The following is a 25,582-nucleotide window of genomic DNA, read 5'->3' on the forward strand; positions in this document are numbered from 1 at the left end:
GTTTAAAAAAAAAAAAAGGAAAAGAAACATTGACAAGGGTGTGGAGAAATTGTAACCCTTCTGCATTGCTGATGGGAATATAAAATAGTGCAGCTGCTGCAGAAAACACTGTGGTGGTTCCTCAAAAAATTAAACAGAATTATCACATGATCCAGCAATTCTACTTTAGGGTATGCATCCTAAATAATTAATAGAAGGGACTCACATAGTTATCTGTACACCAGTGTTCACAGCAGCATTAATCACAGTAGCCAAAAAGTGAAAACAACCCAAATGTCTATCAACAGATGAACAGATAAACAAAATGTGGTACATATGCACAATAAAATACTATACAGCCTTAAAAATGAATACAATTCTGATATATGCTATGATCTGGATGAACCTTGAAAATGTTATGCTAAGTGAAATAAACCAGACATGAAAAGACAAATGATGTAGGGTTCCACTTATATGAGGTACCTAGAATAGCCACATTCAAAGAGAAAGTAGAATAGTGGTTACCGGGTAACAGGGGAAGAGAGGAGTGGGGAGTCATTGTTTAACAGTTAACGAGTTTTTGTTTGGAATGATGAAAATGTTCTGAAGATGGATGGTGGTGATCGTGTACAACATGAATGTGCTTAATGCCTCTGAATTGTACATTTGAAATGGTTAAAACGGTAATTTTGTTGTATACTTTTTACCAAAATATGTATTTTTAAATTCACTAGCATGTTTTGAGATCTGTAAGGCAGAAAGAGTCAGCAGGAGAACAAAATCACAGCAGTTAGCAATGGGTCAACCCTGACAACATGCGGTGTCTCCTTGGTGTCTGTTTTGCTAGGCAGTAGTCATTTATATCTATGCAGTACCACTATTTCATGAGAAATAATCATATAATAAACCTAAAAATTGATCAAAATATACAAAATATTACTGTACTCCCACCATTGTTTAAGTTTCCAAAATGTAAACATTTAAAGTTACTCTCAATTGTAATCTTTGTCTTATTAGCCCTTCCCCCTGCCCCAAATAATAATAAGAGGTTCCAAGAATCCAATTCATTACAGACAGGAAGAGAATATAGAATATTTACATATAAATACATTTACATATGCATAAATAGTAAATCAATACATAAATACATATAAATGCATGTACATATATGTTTACATCTAAATCACAAAAAATGATAAAAACATTACTTTTGTATAGAAATTAGAGACGTCTCAAACATTTTTTATGATTATATGTTACCCATGTCCAGAAAGAGATCCAGTTAAAAAAAGAGCACACTCATCCCCTTCCAAAGCTGTACCCCTGCTGGTAATTTTAGCATTGGTTTATCACGCAGCCCTCGACACAGGTTAGCAATCCCTACAAAATCAAGAAAAACCCTCATCTTCTGCTTTCAACCTTGCTCTCTGTATTTCAACCACACTGGCTTTCTTGCTTCTCCTTAAATACATCAAATATGCCTTGGGGCTTTTGCAATTGTTGTTTTTTTGTGACTAGAATGATCCTTCAGTTGTTTAGCTAGCTCCCTTACTTTCTCATTTACTTCATGTCTCTACTCAAATACCCCTGTATAAAATATATATATATATATATATATAAAATACCTCCTTCTCTCAATTCTCTGTCCTGTTTTATTGTTTTTCACAGCATATCATATGGTACAATGATGGATAGTGGCTAATATTTATCTATTCATTATCTCTTAAAATTGGCGTCAAATATCCATGTGCTGTTCATTGTATCTGGTGTCTGCAATAAAAACTTTATGAAGAAGGAAGAGAGGGAAAAAAGAAAGAGGGAAGGAAAGAAGGAATTGCTTTTAAATTCCAGGAAAAGTATGAATGCTGAGAAGAGAGAGGTTGTGAGTTCTTGGAGCTGGCCTGGAGGGACTCAGCAGCCACTTACCACTGCCCTTGGGATCTCTGCCAGGTCTTCCCTCCCTACAAACCTCAATGGCACCAACACCAACTTGGATGCCAACTCCTGACCTACACATTTTGGAGGCCAACTGGACTAGACCTAATGATTAATCACTAGGCTAAGATAAATCAATTGGAAATTTCAGCTTTAACTTTGTTTTTTCTTATCTGTCACTCTACCTCTTAAGCATATCTGTCACTGCCAAAAGTTTTTGTGTCCCTTATTTCACTTAGCATGTCTCTTCTAGGTCCATGCATACTGTCACAAATAGTAAGATTTCTTTCTTTTTTTAAGGCTAGATAATATTCTGTTTTATATACAGACCACATTTTCTCTACCCTTTCATCTGTTGATGATCATTTGGGTTGTTTTCATATTTTTGCTATTGTGAATAATGCTGCAATGAACACAGAAGTGCGTATATCTCTTTGAGATCCTGATTTCAATTGCTGGATCATATGGTATTTCTATTTTTAATTTTTTGAGGAACTTCCATATTATTTTCCATAGCAGCTACACTATTATACATTCCCACCAACAGTGGACAAGGGTTTCATTTTCTTCACATTCTCAACAACACTTTTCATTTTTTATAATAGCCATCTTAACAGGTGTGAGATGATTATCTCATTGTAGTGTTGATGAAACCTTAACCACTTAGTCTAGAGGATAAGATACCAATCCACAAATAACTAAAATAGATTGAGATATATCATAGAACTCAAAGACCAAATTTCCCATGGTTTTTATATCCCAAAGTATAGTATCTAAGTGGATAATAGATATTTTTAAAAATTGCATGCAAAAATTATTATAAATACAATGTAAAATAAGTTTTCCAAAAATGTTTTAAAACCTTTAAAAGACAACTTCTTGAATTATCGATGTTAGACAATTTAACTGACATAGATAATTGAGTCTTTGTGACAAGTACTGTGATTTAGGTTTCATTTGTGTGTATCAATTTGTAATTCTCTAAATATTTGTACTCCTCCAATATAGAATGTCTAAATTTTTATTTTCCAGGATATATAAATACTTCCAATGAACACCATTGTCTTATCCTGCACAAGATCACTTTGCTTTTCATACTTCTCCATCCCCTAGCTCCAGGATCTCATATGTGTAGCTTCATTCCCTGTTACTTCTCCATTTCCGAATAAACTTCACCCTAGGCATTTTTTTTTTTCTTGAGACTGAGTCTTGCTCTGTTGCCCAGGCAGGAGTGCAGTGGCTCGATCTCAGCTCACTGCAACCTCCACCTTCCAGACTCAGGCAATTCTCCTGCCTCAGCCTCCCGAGCAGCTGAGATTACAGGTGCCAGTCACCATGCCCGGCTAATTTTTATATTTTTTTTAGTAGAGATGGGGTTTCACTATGTTGGCCAGGCTGGTCGCGAACTCCTGACATCAAGTGATTCGCCTGCCTCAGCCTTCCAAAGTGTTGGATTACGGGCGTGAGCCACTGCGCCTGGCCCACCCTAGACATTTTATACATATTTCCCTTTTAATTACACCATTCCTCTTTTTTCAAATCTTTTCTACCTTGGGGAACGCCTTTTTCCCATTTCAATTTTTTTAAATGTTAAAACAAAATATGTGAATCATAGCAAAGTCAAGTCAGAGTAGTGCAATGCTGCTTCTAGACCAGGAAAGGGAAGTCATTCAACCTACAAAACAACTTCAAAAACACTTTAAATGCATAGGTACTCTTTTCATAATGTCTACAAACTCCCACCAAAATCTCAATTTTGACTTAACACAATGTACCCCTCAGGAATTGGTATTCAAGATGAAAATTGAAACAATCTTCCATCTTTCTTTTTTTGTTGTTTTCTATTAACTGTAATTACATGATTTGGTATGTTTGATTGCAAATGTAATATTATTTTAGCTCCATTAAGGGTTAAACATATTTTATAGAATGCTTGGTAACGTAACCACCAGGTGTATCGGTGTGGGGTATGTGCAAACGTATTCTTGGAATATATAAGGTTTCTTTCCTATAAAAGAAATGTGTATGTTATTCAAGTTTAGTAACCACCGTGAGTCTTTGGAAAGGTTAGGTAATTTCTGAGCCTTAGTGTTCTCACCTCAAATGGTGGTCATGAGGATTTAAATGGAGCATATGAAAATCCCTTAACAAACTACTCAGTTTAGCATCAAGGAGATGTCCATACATAAGACTGTTACATTAATGTTATCAGTAATATTAGCCAGATGTAAACTTTTCCATATGTATTTTTCCTTATAACAGCATAATTGCTGGCCTTGCACAGTGGCTCACACCTGTAATCCCAACACTTTGGGAGGCCAAGGTGGGCGGATCACCTGAAGTCAAGAATTCGAGACTAGCCTGGCCAACATGGTAAAACCCCATTTCCACTAAAACTACAAAATTAGCCGGGCATGGTGGTGCATGCCTGTAATCCCAGCTACTCGGGAGGCTAAGGCAGGAGAATCATTTGAATCTGGGAGGCAGAGGTTGCAGTGAGCCAAGATTGCACCACTGCACCGCAGCCTGGGCAACAGAGTGAAACCGGCACACCTTTACCTATGTAAAAAAACCTGCACATCCTGTACATGTACTTTGAAACTTAATTAAAAAAAAAAAAGAATCTGGGCATGGTGGCTCACACCTGTAATCTTTCAGCACTTTGGGAGGCCTAGGCGGGCAGATCACCTGAGGTCAGGAGTTCAAGACCAGCCTGGCCAACATGGTGAAATCCTATCTCTACTAAAAATACAAAATTAGCTGGGCGTGGTGGCGCATGCCTGTAATCCCAGCTACTTGGGAGGCTGAGGCAGGAGAATTGCTAGAACCTGGGAGGAGGAGGTTGCAGTGAGCCAAGATCATACCATTGCACTCCAGCCTGGGCAACAAGAGCGAAACTTAGTCTCAAAAAAAAAAAAAAAATGCATTTTGATTATAATATTCTAAGTTATTAAATGTCTAGATAACATTATTGGACATCTACTCATATCTACTTATCATGTGTAAGACACTAAAGTGATTGTTTTGGAAAAAAGAAATTAGGATATATATACATATATATCTCCTAATATATAATATACTATATGTATAATATATACAATAGCCCTTAGAAGTAAATACTACTAAGTTACAGGAAAGCAATATTTAAGAAATTAATATTTGACTAAGACCACATATTGAGTAAAGGAAATATTTGGGAGAAAAAAAAACTAACTTTCACTATACTAATTTGAACTCAAATTTATTTCTCTGTGCTTTTAACACTTTATAAAAATATTTTACAGTCTGAAATATAGTAGAGATGTAATATAAATTTTGAAAGGCACATCTCTGCCTAGCTGTTCTACAAGTGTTCATTCCTAAAAGTCTGTCAGCTGATCTCACGGGATTTTAAGAAACTTATTCCCAACTGATCCATGAGTAGGCCACTTCCCTTTTTCCTACCTGAATTACCATGAGCCAAGTTTGTGCATGGGGTAACAAGAATACATATTTTGTTAAGAGGGAAATAATTTCATCACTTCAACTTTATAATATTTTGTTCCATCAAAAGATCATTTATAAAGGTTGGTCCCATAATATTTACCTAGAAGGAATCACTCAGATAAAGGCATCACTTACCAATAAAGCATTCAATTCATCCTATTCAAAATTTACTTAATAAATTGTCTTTACTCTGAGCCCTAAAAGATACACTGTCTATTGACTTGAAAGAATAGTCATTTAGTAGAGTTTAAATCAATATATGAAATAAAATTTTAAATGTTTTTGTAGAAACAGGGTTTCCTTTTATTGCCCAGGCTGATCTAGAACTCCTGGCTCAAGCAATCCTCCAGCCTCGGCCTTCCAAAGTGATGGGATTGCAGGGGTGACCAGCTGTGCCTGGAATGATATTTTATTATCATGTAACATTTTTCTCATTTTTCCCTGTTTTACTCATCTGCATGTATTTGAATATCTACATTCACTTTTTTCAAATTCTAAAGTATAGACTCTCAAGAAGATGACATATTTTAAAAATAATTACATTGGATTTAAAAACATATAGTGTAGGAGCAACTAGTAAAAGTTGACAGATACTACATCCAGTGAAATTACCCCATTTAAAAAAAAAAAAAAAAAAAAGCAGATAATGGGCTGAGCACGGTGGCTCACTCACGCCTGTAATCCCAGCACTTTGGGAGGCCGAGATGGGTGGATCACAAGGTCAGGAGATTGAGACCATCCTGTCTAACACGGTGAAACCCCATCTCTACTAAAAATACAGAAGCATTAGTCGGGCATGGTGGCGGGTGCCTGTAGTCTCAGCTACTCGGGAGGCTGATGCAGAAGAATGGCATGAACCTGGGAGGCAGAGCTTGCAGTGAGCCAAGATAGCGCCACTGCACTCCAGCCTGGGCGATAGAGCGAGAGTCTGTCTCAAAGAAATAAAAAATAAAATAAAAAAATTTTAAATCAGATAATACAGGGAGTCTAGGTGTGCATATAGCACATAACATTTTTATTAAAAATCTAATGGGAATGTTTTTAAAACTTATATTTTAATGCATGTATCTAATCTGATTTATCTTTCTTTAGAGGCCTAATTTTCCAATTATTTGTACTGATAGTTTGACCTAAAAGTGGAGTAACATTTGCGTTACTGGCATACATATCAAACATATGGAAGATGAGATGTAAGAGAGAAGAAGGACAAAAAGAAGAAAAAGGGCATTCATTGCAGGGCAGGATGCTAACTTAATGACATTGTGAATGTACTCACTCTTTCTAAATTTCCAAGTGACAATCCTAGGTGCAATTAGAGTTTTATTGTATTTTGATAAATGATTCAGAAAGCTTTGTAAAAAATCCAAGGAGACATTTTAAAGAAATTTATGATCAGTAATAGCAGTCTCTCCAACACTTGACACAAGAAAAGGAAATCATAAAATGAATAGCAAAGAAATTACAATTAAAGTAATGGTAGGTTTTGACAATAACATATGGCATTTTTGGCTCCATGGTATATCACTTTAAAAAATCTAAAGACATTTCATCTCCTGTATTAAAGAAACAATAACAATGTATTTTTTGCTTACAGTAAGTTGTTATTTTAAAAAGAGATGTGGAAAGAATGGTTTTCTCTATAGGACTAAAAAGATATAGAATAATTCAATTCTACATATGTCAATTCAAATTTGTCTGTGGCAGATTATGCATACTGGCACTGTTCAAGGCATTCCCCTCTTCCTTCCCCACTTTATCATGGTCTGGCATTTTTCCTCACCACTCAGAAGGGTTTCATTCCTCCAAACTTCATTCCACCTTTAGCTGCCAAGAGCTGATGGCTTTCTCTTTTGCCTAAAGTCATTTCCTTCCAGCAATGCAGAGAGGAAAGAGTAAGTGAAACCTTCAATGAAGAAATTTCATTTTTTAGAATGGCAGGACACCAAAATTGTTATCTCATATTCCACAAAAGTATTCTACCCACATTCTCTGGATGGTCTCATAAATCCTCATATAAAATATTTTTATACAATTTTATAATATCTATTTTAATATGAACTTGCCTCTCAAGTGGTAATCTAACTCTACATAGTTGTAAAGGAAGATGTCATAATACTTCTACAAAGAATAAATTAGGTAATTTGTGATGTGTAATATGAAGGACCATCTTCAATTAGTACACAGATGCCCTCCAATACAACATCCACAATATGTCCTCTTCAGAGCAAATTTTTAAAAATCCCTGCTAGCAGTGAGTGAAATAATTTAGTCCTTCAAGATGTAATGTGGTAACCAAATTATTTCCCAAAAATCTGTGACTGGCCATTTGTTACATTAAAAAATCATTAATCAGAGTCTGTCACCTAACTGAAAGCTAAATTGTCAACCAAATGTTAGTAGCAAAACTAGCTGTTTGTTTAATATCTTTAGGTATAGTCTTGAAAAATAAAGGGGTGAGGCAAATCACCATACAAAGTGTGTGTGTGTGTGTGGGGTGGGGGGTAAAATTCTAGTATAAATATGACACAATCATTTATGAGCATAAAGTTTGCAGTCCTTACTCCCACTCTAATAACAGTGATGGGTCTTCATGGATAAGCCCACATTGCCTCTCTGAACCTTCCTTAGAAAATGCTTCAAATTTTTGGAAAATGTGCCCTTTGTACCTGGGGCAAACATCAATTTAGACCATATGGAAACCTAACCTATGGCCTCAGCCGCATCTGACTATATTTCTATCACCTGAGCTCACATAAGCATCTATATTTATTTTAAAAGAATATTTTAAATTCATAGTCAGTGACTATTGATTGGCCCTCAAATTTCTGTTAGATGATACAGATTTAAACCTAACAAGGTTATCGTTTTAGATTTGGAGTCACTCATACTAAAATCATATTAGTTTCTGCAATCCAATTTTTTCTTAAAATATATTTTAATACATTTGTGGTCACTGCCTTTCTACGAATTAATTACAAATTACTTATCTTTGCGTACATTATCACCTATACTGCTAAAAGAGAGAATACATCTCAGGATATTTTACCTCCTCAAAATCATACCATGATACTGTAAACATACTAAATGCTTGACAAATAAAAAATAAATAGAATCACAAAATTCATGTTTCCAGGGTTAATAAGCTTTATTCTGGAAGAATCCATATTTTCGTACTTTATTATTTATATAAATATCTACGAACCCCCTACTCCTTGATGCCAGGCACTATTCTGGAAGCTAAGTCAACAATGAAGACATAGTCTGGGTTCCCTTGGAGTATTCAGCATGCAAATTCACAAAATACCTGCATGCCGTAACAAGCATTATGAAAGAAACAAATAAGGTACCAACATCAAGACCAACAGGCGACAACCTACTTTTGACAAGATGATCAAAAATGATCTTTCCAAAACAAAAAAATCGCGAGTTGAGATTTAAAGTTTAAGAAGGAGTAAGCATGCGGAGAGTCCAGGCATTGGGAACAGCATTTGAAAAGGCCTTAAAGAGTGCTATTGTTTCATGTGTTTTAGCCACCACCTGGGCAGGTGCACCTTAATGAGAAGAGAATAGGTTCTGGTGAGGTTGGAGAGAAGGGTCAGAACAGACAGTAAACCAGATGCTGAGGAAAGGCATTTATTGTTGTTGCTAACTGGTCTCTATGTTGTCGTGTTTATTTCTTCTTCTTCTCCTCTTCTTCTTCTTCTTTTTAAAAATGCAGTTGTGAGCCAATGTTTGTTAGGGGAGACAGGATGGTATTGTTTTGTATGGAGAATGAGTTGCAGGGAAGAAAATTACAGAAGTAGAGAGATTGATGTGGAGGCTGTGGCAGGGTTCCAAGTAAATTATGATGATGACCTGAACTAATTTGATGGCAGTGTAGATACAGAAAAGAGGGTGAACGAGATGCATCTGAGAAGTATGATGAAATAGAAATAAGTTTGGGAGATAAGATTAATAGATCTACTTATAGGCTGGAAAGGGTTGAAATGGAGTAATGAGGAAGAGAGCAATCAAAGGTGATTTCAATACTTGGATGGTGAAGCCATTTATTCAGATAATGAAGATGGGAGGAAAGAATCTGAGACAGTTTTAGGGAAAGTCATAAATTATTATCATTATGACATCTAGAATGTTCCATTTACATTAATAAACTTCAAGCTGTTTTACAAGATCATGACTTGTCTTAGAAAAGTACCATATAAATCCTTCTAGCACTTCACACTCTTTTGCATAACTAATAGGAATAGAAATTATATAAAAAATAATTATTATTCATGTAAAATGAAAAATTCTACTTTTCTCCTTGCCACAGAGAAAGTGGGTTGATTATATAAATAAAGTAAATAGAACCCTACTGATGGCTCTTCTGAATTTATTTATTTATTTATTTGTTTATTTATCTATTTTGCTGCTGAAACTCAGCACAGCAACAGGTAGCAAAAACATAGAAGCATTACCACAGAAGGGCTCCCATTATTATGTGCAGGCCCTAGGCGACAGGAGGCCCAAGATGCTTTTGGCAGAGAGCCAGACTTGACTCATCTTTTTTCTGTGGAAGCATCAGGTACTCTGTGAGCCCAGCCCTGCACCATAGGAATCAAGGCATATCATATATCCAGTCACTGTAAAAATACATCACTGTGTCCCACAACTGCACAGGGGTTTACTTAAGGAAACCTCCTTTTAAACATCTACAAAATTTTTAAAAAATTGTCTTAAGCCAAACTATCAGTTGCCTAAATAGAGGGCACATCCTTCTTTACATCAAATACCATATTCTAAAATCTGGTTGTTGATAAGCTAGTCTAACAATCATGAAAATTTGTTACATAGGGATCAGCTAGCTTTCAAATAATCAATAATTTTTTTTAAATCTCACCATAAATTACAAGAAAAAAATTCTAGTTCAAACTTTTTTAAATAGTGGAAAAAATCTGAATAATTTTCAATAAAATGAACAGTTGAGTAATTGGATTTGGTTTGCAGTTTATATAAAATAGGTTTATATTGATGTTAAAGCAAAAATCATAAAAATATATTTAAATTACAAGGAAAGAAAGAGAAAGAAAATCTTTATCTTGTCTACAGGGAAGAAGAAATAGAAAAGAATAACAAATATGTTTCTGAAAAGAACTAAACCTTCCAACACTAACTTGTCAGTACTGATAAGCTATCACTTCCTTAAAAGCTTACTTTCATTTGGCTTTTATCTTACTGACACTAGCTTCTTAAAAACTCCCCTAAGTTTCTCATGTAAATTGCTCTTAACATCAGAGTAGATAGAATCTACGAACGCTCCAAGTTAAAAAAAAAAAAAAAAACCCTAAAATAATGCGTGAAATGTTTACTATAATCACAAAAACTGGCATTAATGTTTCCAGTTTCTTGTTCTGATTTTTGTCTTGAATACAAGGGACGAAAATATCCATTTTTTTCCCCACAAGTAAATGAGTTTCCGAAGTTGAATTCGATAAAAAGTTAAAAGGATTCTGCATCTTTTCTGAATTTCACTGTAAAGTGCTTATTCGAAAAAATAAATAAATAAATAAACTGCGCTGAGAAATAGGGGCAGAGCTGTCCTGTCAATTATTTGTGTTTGTGTGCTCTTAAGGGGTGCGGGGGTTCTTTTCTGTCCCCACAGGTAGTAACTGCTACGCTGGTTCTGCACGCTCAGCTTTGCAGATGGAAAATACAGCACATGCTTTTTTGCTCGTAAAAAATATGAGCTGCCCCTTGAACTGAAGCCCATCTCACAACTCTGCTAGCGTAAACAGAAATAAAAGACAGTAAACCACCCGGCATTGCTACCCTTCCTTTCCACAGTTTCAGAACCTGGCAGCAAACCCACAGCTCTTCTTCCTCCCATTGCTGAAACCACCCGGTCAAGCTTCTCCCCTCTCTTCCTTCCAGGTGGCGTATACAGAGTGCCAGAACCGAGATGTGAAAACAGACACAGGTGGGTGTGGCGGTTGAGGCGAGCACGAGCGAAAGACCGGGGGCTTCTCATCCCCTCCCCACCGAAGCAGCAAAAGAAAAGGCACTTACTTGCGACCTAGCCGGCTGACCATCCCCACCCAGTGCACCCGCAGAATCTGGCCCCAGGGGAGGGCGCGGGCCTCTCTTTCCCCGGCGCTCTCTCAGGGCTGCTTCTTTTTCTTTGGGCTCCTGTTGCTCAGGGGACGCCTGCCGCTAGCAGCCACTGGCACCCAAGCTAGCCCAGCCCCAGCCGAGCCGGCAGAATTGGAAAGCCCACAGCCGCAGCTGGAGCGCTGGCGACCGCCTGCCTGCACGCAGACTGCGCCCCTCCTGCCAGGGCGCGCCCGGGGAGGTAGCAGCCCCGCCTCCCCGAGGGCAGCTGCGCGGCTTTGCCTCCTCCACTCCTCCCGGCGCGCCCAGGTCCCCACCCCTTGCTCCCTCACTCCCTCCACTCCAGCAGGCGGCGCAGGGCGGAGACTCCAAGAAGTGGGTGCAAGTGACGCTGCAGCCTCCTGCACAAGGCCAATAGGGCGGCGGAGGGGAGGGGCTGCACGACCTGCCATCCACGGCCACTCATTGTGGGCGTGTGTGTGTGTGTGTGTGTGTGTGTGTGTGTGTGTGTGTGTGTGTGTGTGTGTGTGTGTGTGTGTGTCCAGCAGCCAGAAAGCCCTTCCCTTATCTCACCCCCGCCCCCCTCATCCCTTTCCTCCCTTCCTGATCAGCAGAATCGGCTAACGCTTCCGAGAAGCCACTTTGTGTGGCTTGATGGAGAAAAACTCCGGAACAGAGGAGGTGGGGACCAATGGCAAAGCCCTGAGTCTGGGGCAGTGGGTGGGGAGCCAGACAACACCGTCTGGCCAGCGCCTCCCGGGTCCTGGGCTCTGAAGAGTCTAGGCTGGGAATTGGTTTCTTCCCTAGGGCTTTGCTCACAACCGCGAGTGGGGCGGTGACGCTCAAAACCGGTATCTAGGATATGTTTTCTGTTTTCTTTATATATATATGCAAATCAGTTGAATTGCAGAGTCTTCCAGGCAAGCAAATAATACATTTTATTTCGAAGATGCAGTGAAGAATCAGAGGATGTCCTAGGTTGGGAAGGAAACATGGGGAAAAGGCTGCTTTTCCAGACCTGAGACGCGATCATCTGAATATGCCATCAGTCATATGGGTTCTGAATTTCAGAGCTGGTAGGAGCGACTGTGAAAATAAATTTTTAAAAAATCATTTTGTGTGGAGTGTGTGCGTGCGCTGGTGTTTCCTACAGCAGCCTGGGAGGAAGAACAATGGAAACAGGGTTGAAAAATCTTTCTCAAAGAGAAACAGGAAATTTTCACCAAGGGAAGAAATCAAAGGATGGCCATGGGGCAGGGTGCCTCTCAAAAGGGCAGACCACTTTGCAGGATAAACACTAGTGACGGGCACTTGCACTTTTATTATTTGCTTCCACACCTTCTATCATGGAAATTATGCTTAGAGGTAAACAGGAAGGAAATCAAATCCCAGGGTCTACTTTTCCCTGCTGCTTTCTTTACTTCTGAGATTGGTCCTGGGGTTTTGGACCTCACATTCTTGACTTGTAAGATGTGCTATTGGAGGAAGGAAACTTCAGTGACTGAGGCTGTACCCTAAAGGTGAACTAGCTCACTTGTGATAATTCTCAGTGCTATATCCTGGACAAATCACCTTCTCCTCCCTGATTGGTGGTGGATGTAGGAAGAAGAGTTCAACTGCAATAGGAATGATGGTCTTTTTTATTAGATGCAAGCAATGCCACATTCTTTTATTTTTAAGACTTTATTTTTTAGAGCAGTTTTCGGTTCACAGCAAAATTGAGGGGAGGGTACAGAGACTTCCCACATTCCCCCTACCCCACACAAGAATAGCCTCCCCCATTATCAACATCCCACACCAGAATGAAACATTTATTAAAATTAATGAACTTTCTTTGAGATATCATTATCTCCCAAGGTCTGTAGTTCACATTTAGGGTTAGCTCAGGTGTTGTCCATTCTATGGGGTTAGGCAAATGTATGATGACATGTATCCACACAGTATCATACAGAGTAATTTCAGTGCTCCCCAATTTCTCTGTGTTCCACTTATTCATCTCCCATTTCAACCTGTGGCAATTACTGATCATTTTACTGTCTTTATAGTTTTGCCTTATCCAGGATGTCCTATATGGTTGCAATAATACAGACTATAGCCCTTTCAGATTAACTTCTTTCACTTAGCAATATGCTTTTAGTTTTCTTCCATGGCTTTTCATAGCTTGATAGTTCATTTCTTCACAGTGCTGAATAATACTCCATCGACTGGTGGTACCACAGTTTATTCACTTACCTACTGAAGGACGTCTTGTTTGCTTCCAAGTTTTAGCAATTACACGTAAAGCTTCTATAAACATCTTTGTGAAGATTACTGTGTGGACATAAGTTTTCAAGTCCTTTGGGTGAACATCAAGGAGCACAACTGCTGTATGGTGAGAGTATGTTTAGTTTTTAAAGAAACTGCTACACTGTCCTCAAAGTGGCTGGAGCATTTTGCATTTCCACCAGCAACACATGAGAGTTCCTGTTGCCTCACATCCTTGGCTAGAACTTGATATCATCAGTGTTCTGGACTTTGGTTATTCTAATACATATGTGGTGGTATCTCATGCCCATTGTTGACACCATAAGTGTTATTTGATTTGTATTTCCCCTGTGACATATGACACAGATCATCTTTTAATATGCTTATTTGCAAAATATGTATCTTCTTTGGTCTGTTAAGATATTTGGCCCATTTTTTCATTGGGTTATTTCTTTTCTTATTATTGAGTTTTAAGCTTTATTTGTATATTTTGGTTAACAGTCATTTGTCAGATGTGTCTTTTGCAAATATTTATCTAACACTGGCTTATCTGTTTTTGCAGAGCAGAAGTTTTTAATTTTAATGCAGTTCACCTTATCAATTATGTCTCTTATGGATTATGCCTTTGGTGTTATATCTAGAATAACACATATGTTAGATACATTCTCTGAGTGGAATATATAATGTATTATATATTATATACAACCTATGTATTATATGTTATATATAACATACATATTATAACATGTTGTTATATGTTATATTACTATGTTATTATGTTATATATAATACATAGGTTGTATATAATATATAACATATTATATATTTCACTGTAAGCAACCATTAACAAGAACTTACTATTCTCAATATATCTAGGTTCTTGTTAGAAATCTTCAAACATAAAATCCTGGAAAATAATAAAACCAAAAATAAAATTCTCTTGGTCCGACTGTGGGATCCCTTGCAGGATTTTACCTGTGAGCTCATAGGCAAAGCATTAGGTATATTATTCATTATTTTCCCAATTTTCTTTCATGTTCCAACTATTTATTTCCTTTCCATTTGTTTTATGTGCCATTCCTGGTCTATAGAACATTTTGTAATGTGTTACTTTTAGTAAAACATTAGCTGTTTATGTATTTCTTGCTCTTTTGGCAGCCCTAGAAATTTTATCTCTGTTTAAACCCAGAAAAAGTCTCTTTCTAAATTTCTTATTGACTACTACACTGCACAGTCTTGAGAGTCCATTAAACACTAAATGACAGCATCCGACGTAGACATAAGTAGATGTTGCCTTTAAAATTTAAAGGGTAGGCTTGAATTAAGGGAAGCACAAAGCCTGTCTGGTTGAACAAGTCAATAATCAATAAGTTCCTAACAATATTTACAACTGACCTTCCGTAACTTGGATAGAAAAATGTGGATATGTTGGGTCATGGAAATTAACTAATATCATACAATCAATACCAGAATAGGAATAAGAATTTTATTTCCCTTAGTGAGAAATAAATGGATATCCACACTTCTGTCTTTTCCACAATTACCACTGCAGTTTTCAAAACTGTAGAAGTTTCTGGAAGAACAAAAGATAGTAATATTCAGGCAATAAAATTAAACAATACAATACTGAAAGAGTTTGTTTTTCTCTAAATAGGATTAGAAAAATACGTTTACCTTCTAATATTGGCTGCATGGCAATATTAATTGTAAGGAAAAACAATTATTCTGTTGTGAAAATAGAAGAATAAAGTTACAAGTTTTGCATATACATAGCTAAAAAGTAGGATTCAAAAGTAGAACTTCAAATTATAACTGAAAATGAATAGAGTATACAATGAATATTATCAATATATAGATTGGAGTGATGAGATGGACAAATTTTGCTTAATGAAACAGCTGAAGAAAAGAGGTTTCCTAAACGTATTGGCATCTGAGTGTTTGCTCGTCTAATTTGACGTGATCTGGATTTTTTGGGCCAGAAAAACTGAAAAAACAGAAAAATGAATGTTTTGTCTTGCATGTAGTAGATGCTTAGTAAGTAAATTAATTTATTACTTATTCCCGAAGAATTTTCCCCACGGTGTCATAGTCTACTAATGGGTCCTTTACCCTAACAATGGTTTTGCTAGTAATGTGCTTTCTGTGGAGTTATTTTTGATCAAAACTACTGTTATCGACATTCCCTTGTAGAAGTCTTCCACTAGACAAGGGGACAAAATATATGAAACACTAGTTTTCAGTTGTTGGGCAACATTATCTATAAGACTGTGATCCCTAGAGAAGAGAAAGAAAGTGAGCCTGTGATTGTCTCTGCATACTACATTAAGTTTCTGAACCACAGCTCAGGAAGATGGAAACATAAAGAGCCACAAAATAAGAGTTTGATAGGCTGAGGGAGCTCGAATTTGTTTATTTGGTACAGAATACCTAAGACAAGGGAGATGAACAGAGAGGATACCAGAGATCTGTAGAAAGAGACCTCAAGTTTTTGCTTGACAGCATTCTGAAATTGTGTGAGAACAAAAATACCCTAAGCCAGAGAAAGAACTACAGTCATGCATTGCCTAACAGTGGAGATATGTACCGAGAAATGTGTCACTAGGCAATTTTAACATCATAGAGAGAGTACTTACACAAACCTAGATGGTATAGTCTACTACATACTTAGGCTTTATGATATAGCCTATTGCTTCTAAGCTACAAACCTGTACAGCATGTTACTGTACTGAGGCAATTGTAACACAGTGGTATTTGTGTATCTAATCATATCTACACATAGAAAAGTTACAGTAAAAATATAGTATTATAATCTGTGGGACCACCATCTTATGTGCAGTCTGTTGTTGACTGAAGTGTTATCTGGCACATGACTGACATGACTGTAATGTTAAGTAGCAGGTTAAAAATTCTTGGACCTCACACAGGGATAGTAATAATTTATCCTCCTCAGTCAAAGTGAAAACACCTCATAGCACAGGAGATACTGGGTAGACTCTTTAGAAGGGTCTTGTCTTAGTAGTGGCGCTGAATTAACTTTAACTAACCTTGCTCTGGATTTATCCTAACAAAGCTTAAAAGTGAGGCTTAAAAGGACCCAACTGGTTTCAATTTACTTATATGTTAGCCAGAGTAAAATCCAACACGTCTCAAAGGATCTAACAACATAAAATTCACATTGACTGGCATCCAATTAAAAAAATGACTAGGCATGCAAAGAAGAAGGAAAATATGAGCTAGAGCCTGCAGAAAAGTCAATCAACAGAAACAGACCCAGAAATGACAAAGATAATGGAATTAACAAGTTACGACATTAAATTTTGTAATATTAAGTTGGCTATGTATACTTAAGACAGCAAAGAAAAATGTGAATATCATGAGGAGAGAAATATAAGATATAACACACAAAAATGGAACTTCTACATATGAAATATACAATATCAGAAATGAAAATTCAATGTATTGTAAAGGCAGCACTCGGAAAAGTAGTTAAGGAATATATATACACATTCAAAATAGAAACTAATGATCCCTGCAACAACGAAGTTCATTCACAACCTGTTTTAACAGCTTGACTGCTATTGTTCCAGACTTTTATTTTCCTATATGAATACATATATCATTAATAGTATTTGAAACAATAAAATATTAATGCAACATTTGTTATCCAGTTATAATAATTTATAGGTAACTGTGATGTTTTTTAACATTTAATAAGTATTTTAATATATTCATTTAACATATTTGTATTACATTTATTAAGTTAATTCTCAAGGATCAGAAATTTTTCTTCCCTCAGAGATATATACGGCCAGGTGCAGTGGCTCATGCCTGTAATCCCAGTACTTTCGGATGGTGAGGCAGGAAGATTGCTTGAGTCCAGGAGTTCAAGACCATCCTGGGGCAACATAGGGAAACTCCATCTCTAAAAGAAATAAATAAAAAATTAGCCAGAGACGGTGGTGTGCATCTGTGGTCCCAGCTACTTGGGAGGCTGAGGAGGGAAGATCAGTTGAGCCTGGGAGGTCAAGGCTGCAGTGAGCTCTGATCTTGTGACTGTACTTCAGCTTGGGCGACAGATTGACATGCTGTTTCTAAAAAAGAAAATAATAATAATAGCAATTTAAAAAAGACATATAAATAGGTCCTGAAGATAGTTCCAAAAGAAAAATTTAAAAATATTTCAGCAAACCTATCAAGATGATACAAGATGTAACTTCCCAAGCTACTACTCTAAAGGAGATAACAGCTAACAGCTATTGAAATTTAATTATTCCATTATATTTACCACATTGAAAGTTTAATTATGTACTATGAAATGGAGTTTGAAAATATCGGTATTTTTCTTGTTGTTCTGATTACCTTAAGAAGGAGTATTGGCAAATTTGAATGTGTAGTCTAAGATGTGGTGATAACTGATTCTTGCCAGGTTAATAGGTTTTAAAGCAATGATGGGGATAGAACCAGTTTGTGGACCAAGAGTTCTGAAGATTTTAGAGGGGCTTTAGAGAGAGGTGAGGCCAGAGAGGTCTACAGAGACCTAGTGGTCCAAGAGTCTTCAGTGCAGCTGTAAAAGACTAGTTCGCTGTTTATAGAAATCTACATTCTAAATACAAAGTTTCTTATTTAAAGATTCTCACACTGCAAGTTTTTATCATAAAAGTAATAACTAGTCGAAGCAGGAGTCCACAGCAGGAACCAGGCCACACAGCAAGAGGTGAGCTGCAGGTCAGTGAGCAAAGCTTCATCTGTATTTACAGCTACTCCCCATAACTTGTATTACCACCTGAGCTCTGCCTCCTGTCAGATCAGTGGCAGCATTAGATTCTCATAGGAGCGCGAACCCTATTGTGAACTGTGCATGTAAGGGATCTAGGTTGTGAGCTCCTTGTGAATATCTGATGCTTGATGATCTCTCACTGTCTCCCATCACCCCCAGATGGGACCTTCTAGTTGGAGGAAAACAAGCTCAGGGCTCCCACTGATTCTACATTATGCTGAGTTGTATATTTATTTCATTATATATTACAACATAGTAATAATAGAAATAAAGTGCACAATAAATGTAATGCACTTGAATCATCCCAAAACCATCTCCCATCCCTGTCTGTGAAAAAAACGGTCTTCCAGGAAACTGGTCCCTGTGCCAAAAAGATTGGGGACTGCTGAGTTAATCTTTTAAATCAAAATTTTGAAATTATTGATTACCATTGTTGTAGGATTTTTTTCTAACATTTCTTTTGCTTTCAGCCTAATTGCATTTGCTATTTTTACGTTGCTGTATTTTCAGCAATTCAGTAGACTTAAATTTTCATGGTAGTGAAGAAGAATAAAAAAATAAAAAATAAAAAATTTTAAAAAGCAGAATATATTTGTATAGTGTCTAATAAGATATGTTAAATTTTAAACCAGAGGCCTGTTTTAGCAAAGTCTGAATTTATTTACACTCAGAAAAACCTGTTGATATTCTGAAAATGTATCATCATGTGAAATGTGGTGAAGACAAGTTGAATGGTAATAGCATATAAAAATAATACTGTATAAAAATGATCGGCATGATTTTATAATATATTCAGAAAAGTCATAGATTTAACTCTTGAAATTTTGTTTCTTGCCAGTGAGATTAACAACAGTTATTGAAGTTGTAACATATACCAGGCATTATATTAATAAACGTTATTTTTTTTGACCCATTTAATCCATATAACAAAATTTTGTTTGTTTTTTTGTTTGTTTGTTTTTTGAGAGAGGGTTTTACTCTGTTGTCCAGGCTGGAGTGCAGTGGCATGATCACATCTCACTGCAGCCTCAACCTCCTGGGTTCAAGTGATTCTCCCACCTCACCTCCTGAGTAACTGGGACCACAGGCGTGCACTGCCACACCCGGTGATATGGTTTGGCTCTGTGTTCCTACCCAAATCCCTTTTCAAATTGTAATTCCCACCATTGAGAGAGGGAGGTAATTAGATCATGGGGGCAACTTCTCCCATGCTGTTCTCCCAATAGCAAATGAGTTCTCAGGAGATCCAATGGCTTTATAAGGGACTTTTTCCCCTTTGTCTCTTCTCTCTCCTGCCGCCATGTGAAGAAGGTCCCTGCTTCTCTTTCACCTTCTGCCACGATAGTAAGTTTTCTAAGGCCTCCCTAGCCATGCAGAACTGTGAGTCCATTAAATCCCCCTTTTTAAATAAATTACCCAGTGTCAGGCAGTTATTTATAGTAGTGTGAAAACAGACTAATACACCCGGTGAAGTTGATTTATTTTTTGTAGATACAGGGTCTCCCTATGTTGCCTAGGCTAGTCTTGAACTCCTGGACTCAAGTGATCCTGACACCTTGGTCTTCCAAGTGCTGAGATTATAGGCATGAGCCACAGTGCCCAGCCAACAACTCTTAGAGGTAGGTATTTTTATTATAATTCCAGTCTTTTTTCAGGCTGAACAACTGGCCCAAGGCCACATAGCTAATATATGGACAAGCCAAGGTGACAACCTAAATAAGTTGGCTCCAGAGCCTGTATGCTTAAGCACCATGCTACACTATCTCCATAAAGAAGTGGCTTTTCTATGTCTCCTAAAGGCAATACATACATTTTGAAAATAGCAGCCACCTACATTATAGCTATGAATTGAAAATTGTTATAGAATAACAAAATAAATATTAAACAAATAAATCTCTCAGTAATCCATTTATTTGCAAATAAACCTGTAGAGTTGAAATCAAACATGTCAGAAAAGTTAAATTGCATCGTAGTATATTCGATAGAGTACAAAAGCTATTTATTGATCTGCCAGTTACTACTGTATCTCTGGGCATGTCTCCTCATTTCTATGTATTTCAGTTTTCTCCTCTGTAAACCAGAAAGTTTGTACTAAATTATTTTTTATTCCTTTGCATACATAAAGTTCAAAATCAGTTTCATCCTTCCACCGTCATTTTCGGCTAAATGCCACATTTACTGCCACCTGGTGTTCAAAATAAGTAGACTGTTTTGTTATACGAAGTGATGTAAAAAACCTTTTGATATTAATAGTTTCTTTACATTCGAAGTAAGGGGGAAAGTCGTGTGTGTGTGTGTGTGTGTGTGTGTGTGTGTGTGTGTGTGTGTGTGTGTTTTAGACAGGATCTTGCTCTGTCGTCCAGGCTGGAATGCAATGGCGCAATCTCGGCTCACTGCAACCTCCACCTGTCAGGTTCAAGCGATTCTCCTTCGTCAGCCTCCACAGTATCTGGGATTAGAGGCACCCGCCACCGTGCCCAGCTAATTTTTGTGTTTTTGTAGGAACAGGGTTTCGCCAAGGTTGCCCAGACTGGCCTCGAACTCCTGACCTCAAGGGATCCACCTGCCTTGGCCTCCCAAAATGCTGGGATTACAGGGTGAGCCACTGTGCCTGGCCCGGAAAGTACATTTTGCTGGTGTTCAGACTTAAGGTCCATCTTTAGATGAGCTGAAACAACCACTTCTGACTGTTTTATATATAAAAGTAATTTCCAAGGAGATAACTTCAGTTAGTAAACCTCACAGATCTGATTTAGATTTTTAAAAAAATTTTTTTTTGTTTTTGCTGAGACATTATTTCAACAATTTATAATTGTTTTATGGGAACTTTTTTTTTTGCTTACTTGTGATTTTTCTCCACAAATATTTATTTAGCTTATATAAAGGGCACACCTGATACAGAAAGGTCTTCCCTTAACCATATAACCTTGTGTTATATTCTCTTTTGATTTTAAACAAACAAAAAGTAACAGAAAAAGAAAGAACATATGGTATTTCAGAAATATATATGAAATTAAAGCAAGATAAGGCAGAGGGACAGTAGAAATGGATGTAAATACTGGAATTTTTTTTAAAAAGATTTTTTTGAAAATTTTAAACACAATTAATTTTTTGAAGTATTAATTTTTAAATATAGTATCTCAAACTTTCTTTAAATTTGGGAAAATATTTTTACTCCTTCCATTACAATAAAATAGACTGGAGGAAATTCAAGATGGGATTGGTTAGAGGTAACAGGTAGAAGCCCTGGCTAGACGCGTACCCAGTGAATAGAGTACAACAGGGTCGAGGCCCAAAGAGTCAAAGCACTGTTTGAGGAGAGTTGAGGGAAGGTTGGCGAGAGCACCAGTGGTGGAGTCGCACTCTTCAGAAGAGGTATGCTCTGTTTGGTTACAGGCCCTTGGTCGTCTTCCAAGACCTGACACACTGTTAAATGGAGATTACTCCTGAGTGTGGCACGGCTTTGAATGACACTCGTAGTCTTCCAAACAGATACGAAATTTGAATGATACCTTTAATATCCCCTCTTACTTTTTTCCTACCTTCACCAGTTTATTCTCTTGAAAGAAAGGAGAAAAAGAAAAGCAGAACAATCGCAAGTAAAGGCAGATGTGGGGAGAGGTATATGGCAATGGTTTCTGCCTACTTTGATGAAATATCGATGTCAATGATAAGAGTTATATGCCAGAACTTTACATCTTTGCTTTTGGGTCAACTTTGTATTTCCTGTCTTTACGAATATGTAATTAAAGGAATTCTACCACATGTTAACAAAAGCCAAAGAGGTTGGGGGCAAGTGTTGGAGATTCAGTGGTCCCTAGGAAAGAAAAGGTGATTTTATTTAAGCAAAGAACAAAGAAACATAGAGAAAACTTAATTTTACCAGAGATTTCTTCTTTCTTTTTTCTTGAAAAATTTATGCCAACGTCTCTGTTTATTTCTATCACTACTTGCACTATTTTAGCTTGAGTGCTATGATCTTTAATCAGGACTAGAGAAACAGACTTCATACTGCTCTGTCAACTGCCAGCATTCCTAACTCTAACCAACTCTCTACATTCTCTTATTTAGTGAGTGGTTCTCAGGATCAAGGTCAAATTCTTTAACATCCATTCTGATCTCTAGCATCAAGGTCTTTGCTTTTGCACTTTCTTTTGGTGGACCACTGTGCTCCAGCACTTATTCCTGAGCCACCTCTTTTGTCCTTCAGATCCTGGGCATCACACCCTCTAAACCCTGCTTGACCTGCCAAGTATGGACTAATTCCCCTCCTCCATGCTTCCATTATGCCCTCAAAGTATGTGTCAAAGTATGTGTCACATTTTATTCTAATTCTTTATTTGGGCTCCAGCAAAGACTTCCCAGAACAAGTGATGCTCGAGCTGGCCTTGGAAGGTTGTTCAAGAATTAGATGGATGGGGCTTGAGGGGGAATTGCAGGCAGAGGGAATATGGTATGCAAGAACAAGGCCCTTTGCAAATCTTTTGTTTCTGTACTGATGAAGTTGAGGGAGGACTTGGAAAAATGAGGGAAGGTAAGCCCAGAGGAAAGGAGGCATGGGTGATAAAGGTCTTGAATATGCCCTGCTGAGTTGCCTGAGCTTAAAGAGGAAAGGAGACATTTTAAATGTGGAAATATAAATTGTCACCATCATACTTGATTTTAGAAGCATTATTCCTATTTTAAAAGAAAAAATACATATTACTCTGATAATGCTGGGAAGGAGGGTTTGAACAATAATATACAAGATAAAAAATAAAGACCTAAAGAAACTAGGGAAGTGAAAATGGAGTAGTATGGTCAGAAGTGGTAGGTTTTTGGTTTGTTTTTCTAAGTAGAATTGAGAGGAAGTAAGTGCTTATTGAATTTGGGTAGGAGAGTAGATAGAGGCATATAAAATAAACAGAAAACATTTTGAAATTAGTGACAACAGATGGCAATGATGATTTCATTAACACTCCCCCCCATCCCACAATAGAGTTAGTATTATAAAAGAAATAGATTTAATGGTGGAAGATGATGAGTAAAGTTTTATACATACTGATTTTGAGATGCTGTGAGACAGCCAAGTGGAAGTATTTAGGAAGAAGTTGAATGTGTAGAGATTAACATGATGTTGTCATTTAAGAAAAATGGCCAAAAATGTTATTTAATACCTATATTACATATTTTTAAAATATAATTTTAACACCAAAGGAGTACATATAGAACATAATCTCTGAATAAAGTAATGTATTTCACAGAAAAAAATTTTGTCAATCTATTTCTTAATGTGTAGAGAAATATGTTTATTTACAAAATTTAAAAGTTACAATTTCATTTTGCAATATCATATGGCATGTAATTATTTTCTGGACTCACACTTGTCACATTAGGGATCCATATTTGATATCAATACACAGAGAAGATAACAAATATTAAGTATATCCCAGGATCCAGTGTATGTCAGGTAGTAGGATATATAGAGAACTGTGTTATGTTTCCCATCCCCCTTCAGGAACAATGAACAACGGATTCATTTCTTCAGTTGGAGAGAGTATGGGATGTGGATGGCTCATAGCTGTGATTCTCTCTGGGAATTGTCCTTAATTAAAGGAAACAGCTCCACGCAAAGATTTGACCCTTTCTCAGAGGCAGCCCACATCTAATGACTGGTTAATATGAGTATGAAGGTCCTGTTCGTTTGCTTGGGTACAAGTTAGAGCTTCCCATGATTTCACTGAGGCTGCTGTTGCAGCTGCACTGCAGTTCTGCTGCTTCTCTGCAATCTTGTTTCCTGCTTCCTCTCAGCTATAATTACAGAGAGTACTTCCCAATGAACTTCCGTACAAATCTTTTGCTGACTCTTCTGTATCAGAAATAAGTTTATATTGCATAGTAATATTGAGGAAAATAAAGTCAGTTGCTACATATATCATTATAGAAAAACTACAGGAGTTTTGAGGAAAATAGTCTCATCTTCCAGCATCTGGCACTATTTATGACTTTTTCTCATTCTATGAAAGAATGAGAATGAAAGGGTTGGAGGCCAGGGCATGAATTGGCTAATGGTTAGAACTGTAAGAGCTGTGGGAAAGAAACTGGAAATTTCCCCATCCCCAGAACTATGGCTGTTTATATTTATATTGTGGACTGAAGGTACCAATCTCCACCATGGAAAAGTCAGAAGTTGAGAAGAGGTAAAAACTCCTCATTGACTAGTACCAGTCATGGGCTAGTATTGACAACCTCTTGTCTGGAGATCCTATTATTATATTATTTTTTATCACAGATTTTGCAGTGTGATTAAACCATGGAGAGTACCCCAACTTAAACAATGCACAAAAATTCTGGACTTAATAAACACAGATAACTTGCACTCCATGTTCTTTTCAGAGTATTCATCATCATATTCTCTATTAGTCCGTTTTCATCCTGCTGATAAAGACATAACCAAAACTGGGTAATTTATAAAGAAAAAGAGGTTTAATGGACACACAGTTCCACGTGGCTGGGGAGTCATGGCAGAAGACACTTTTTACATGGTAACAACAAGAGAGAATTTGGGAAGGGAAACTCCCCCTTATAAAACCATCAGATCTCGTGAGACTTACTCACTATCAGGAGAACAGCATGGAAAAGACCTACCCCGATGATTCAATCACCTCTCACTGGTTCCCTCCTATGACATGTGGGAATTGTGGGAGCTACAATTCAAGGTGAGATTTGGGTGAGGACACAGCCAAACCATATCAAATTCCATGCTTCGATAATGTTGTTGGAACAAAAGGGATTTGTCTGAAGGTTCAGCCATCCATATATTCTTGTAACTTTTGGACACCCTCAAAAATATGTATCTGAACCAGAACCCCAGAGATGTGCAAACTGAGACCCAGTCGACACAATTACCTTTGCTAAATTTCTAGGCCATTGGCATTAAGGGATGTCATCACAAGCATCAGCCTCATGGGATCTAGAGAAGGAAGAGGAGGGTGATAGAAAGCCGAAATGATGGCCACTAGCCCATTGTAGCTTTAAATGATCTACTCTACAGGTTTTTGGAAGTCACCTTTATCATATATATTTGGAAAATGA

General features: G+C 37.2%; 1 protein-coding gene across 4 annotated transcripts in view; it reads right to left on the reverse strand.

The window, feature by feature from the left end:
• The window catches only part of SCN9A (sodium voltage-gated channel alpha subunit 9), a 188,013-nt gene extending 176,273 nt beyond the window's left edge, over nt 1–11,740 (reverse strand). For 2 of the 4 annotated variants that reach the window (XM_031651326.1, XM_031651321.1), the window contains exon 1: nt 11,446–11,735. The gene's annotated coding sequence lies outside the window, so the exon portion shown is untranslated. Of the gene's footprint in view, nt 1–11,445 lie in introns of all 4 variants that reach the window. The other 2 variants (XM_031651324.1, XM_031651323.1) reach the window with 2 other exon arrangements.
• Between the last annotated feature and the right edge of the window lie 13,842 nt (nt 11,741–25,582).

The sequence above is a fragment of the Papio anubis genome, chromosome 10 (genome assembly GCF_008728515.1).
Source record: "Papio anubis isolate 15944 chromosome 10, Panubis1.0, whole genome shotgun sequence".
Lineage (NCBI taxonomy): Eukaryota > Metazoa > Chordata > Mammalia > Primates > Cercopithecidae > Papio > Papio anubis.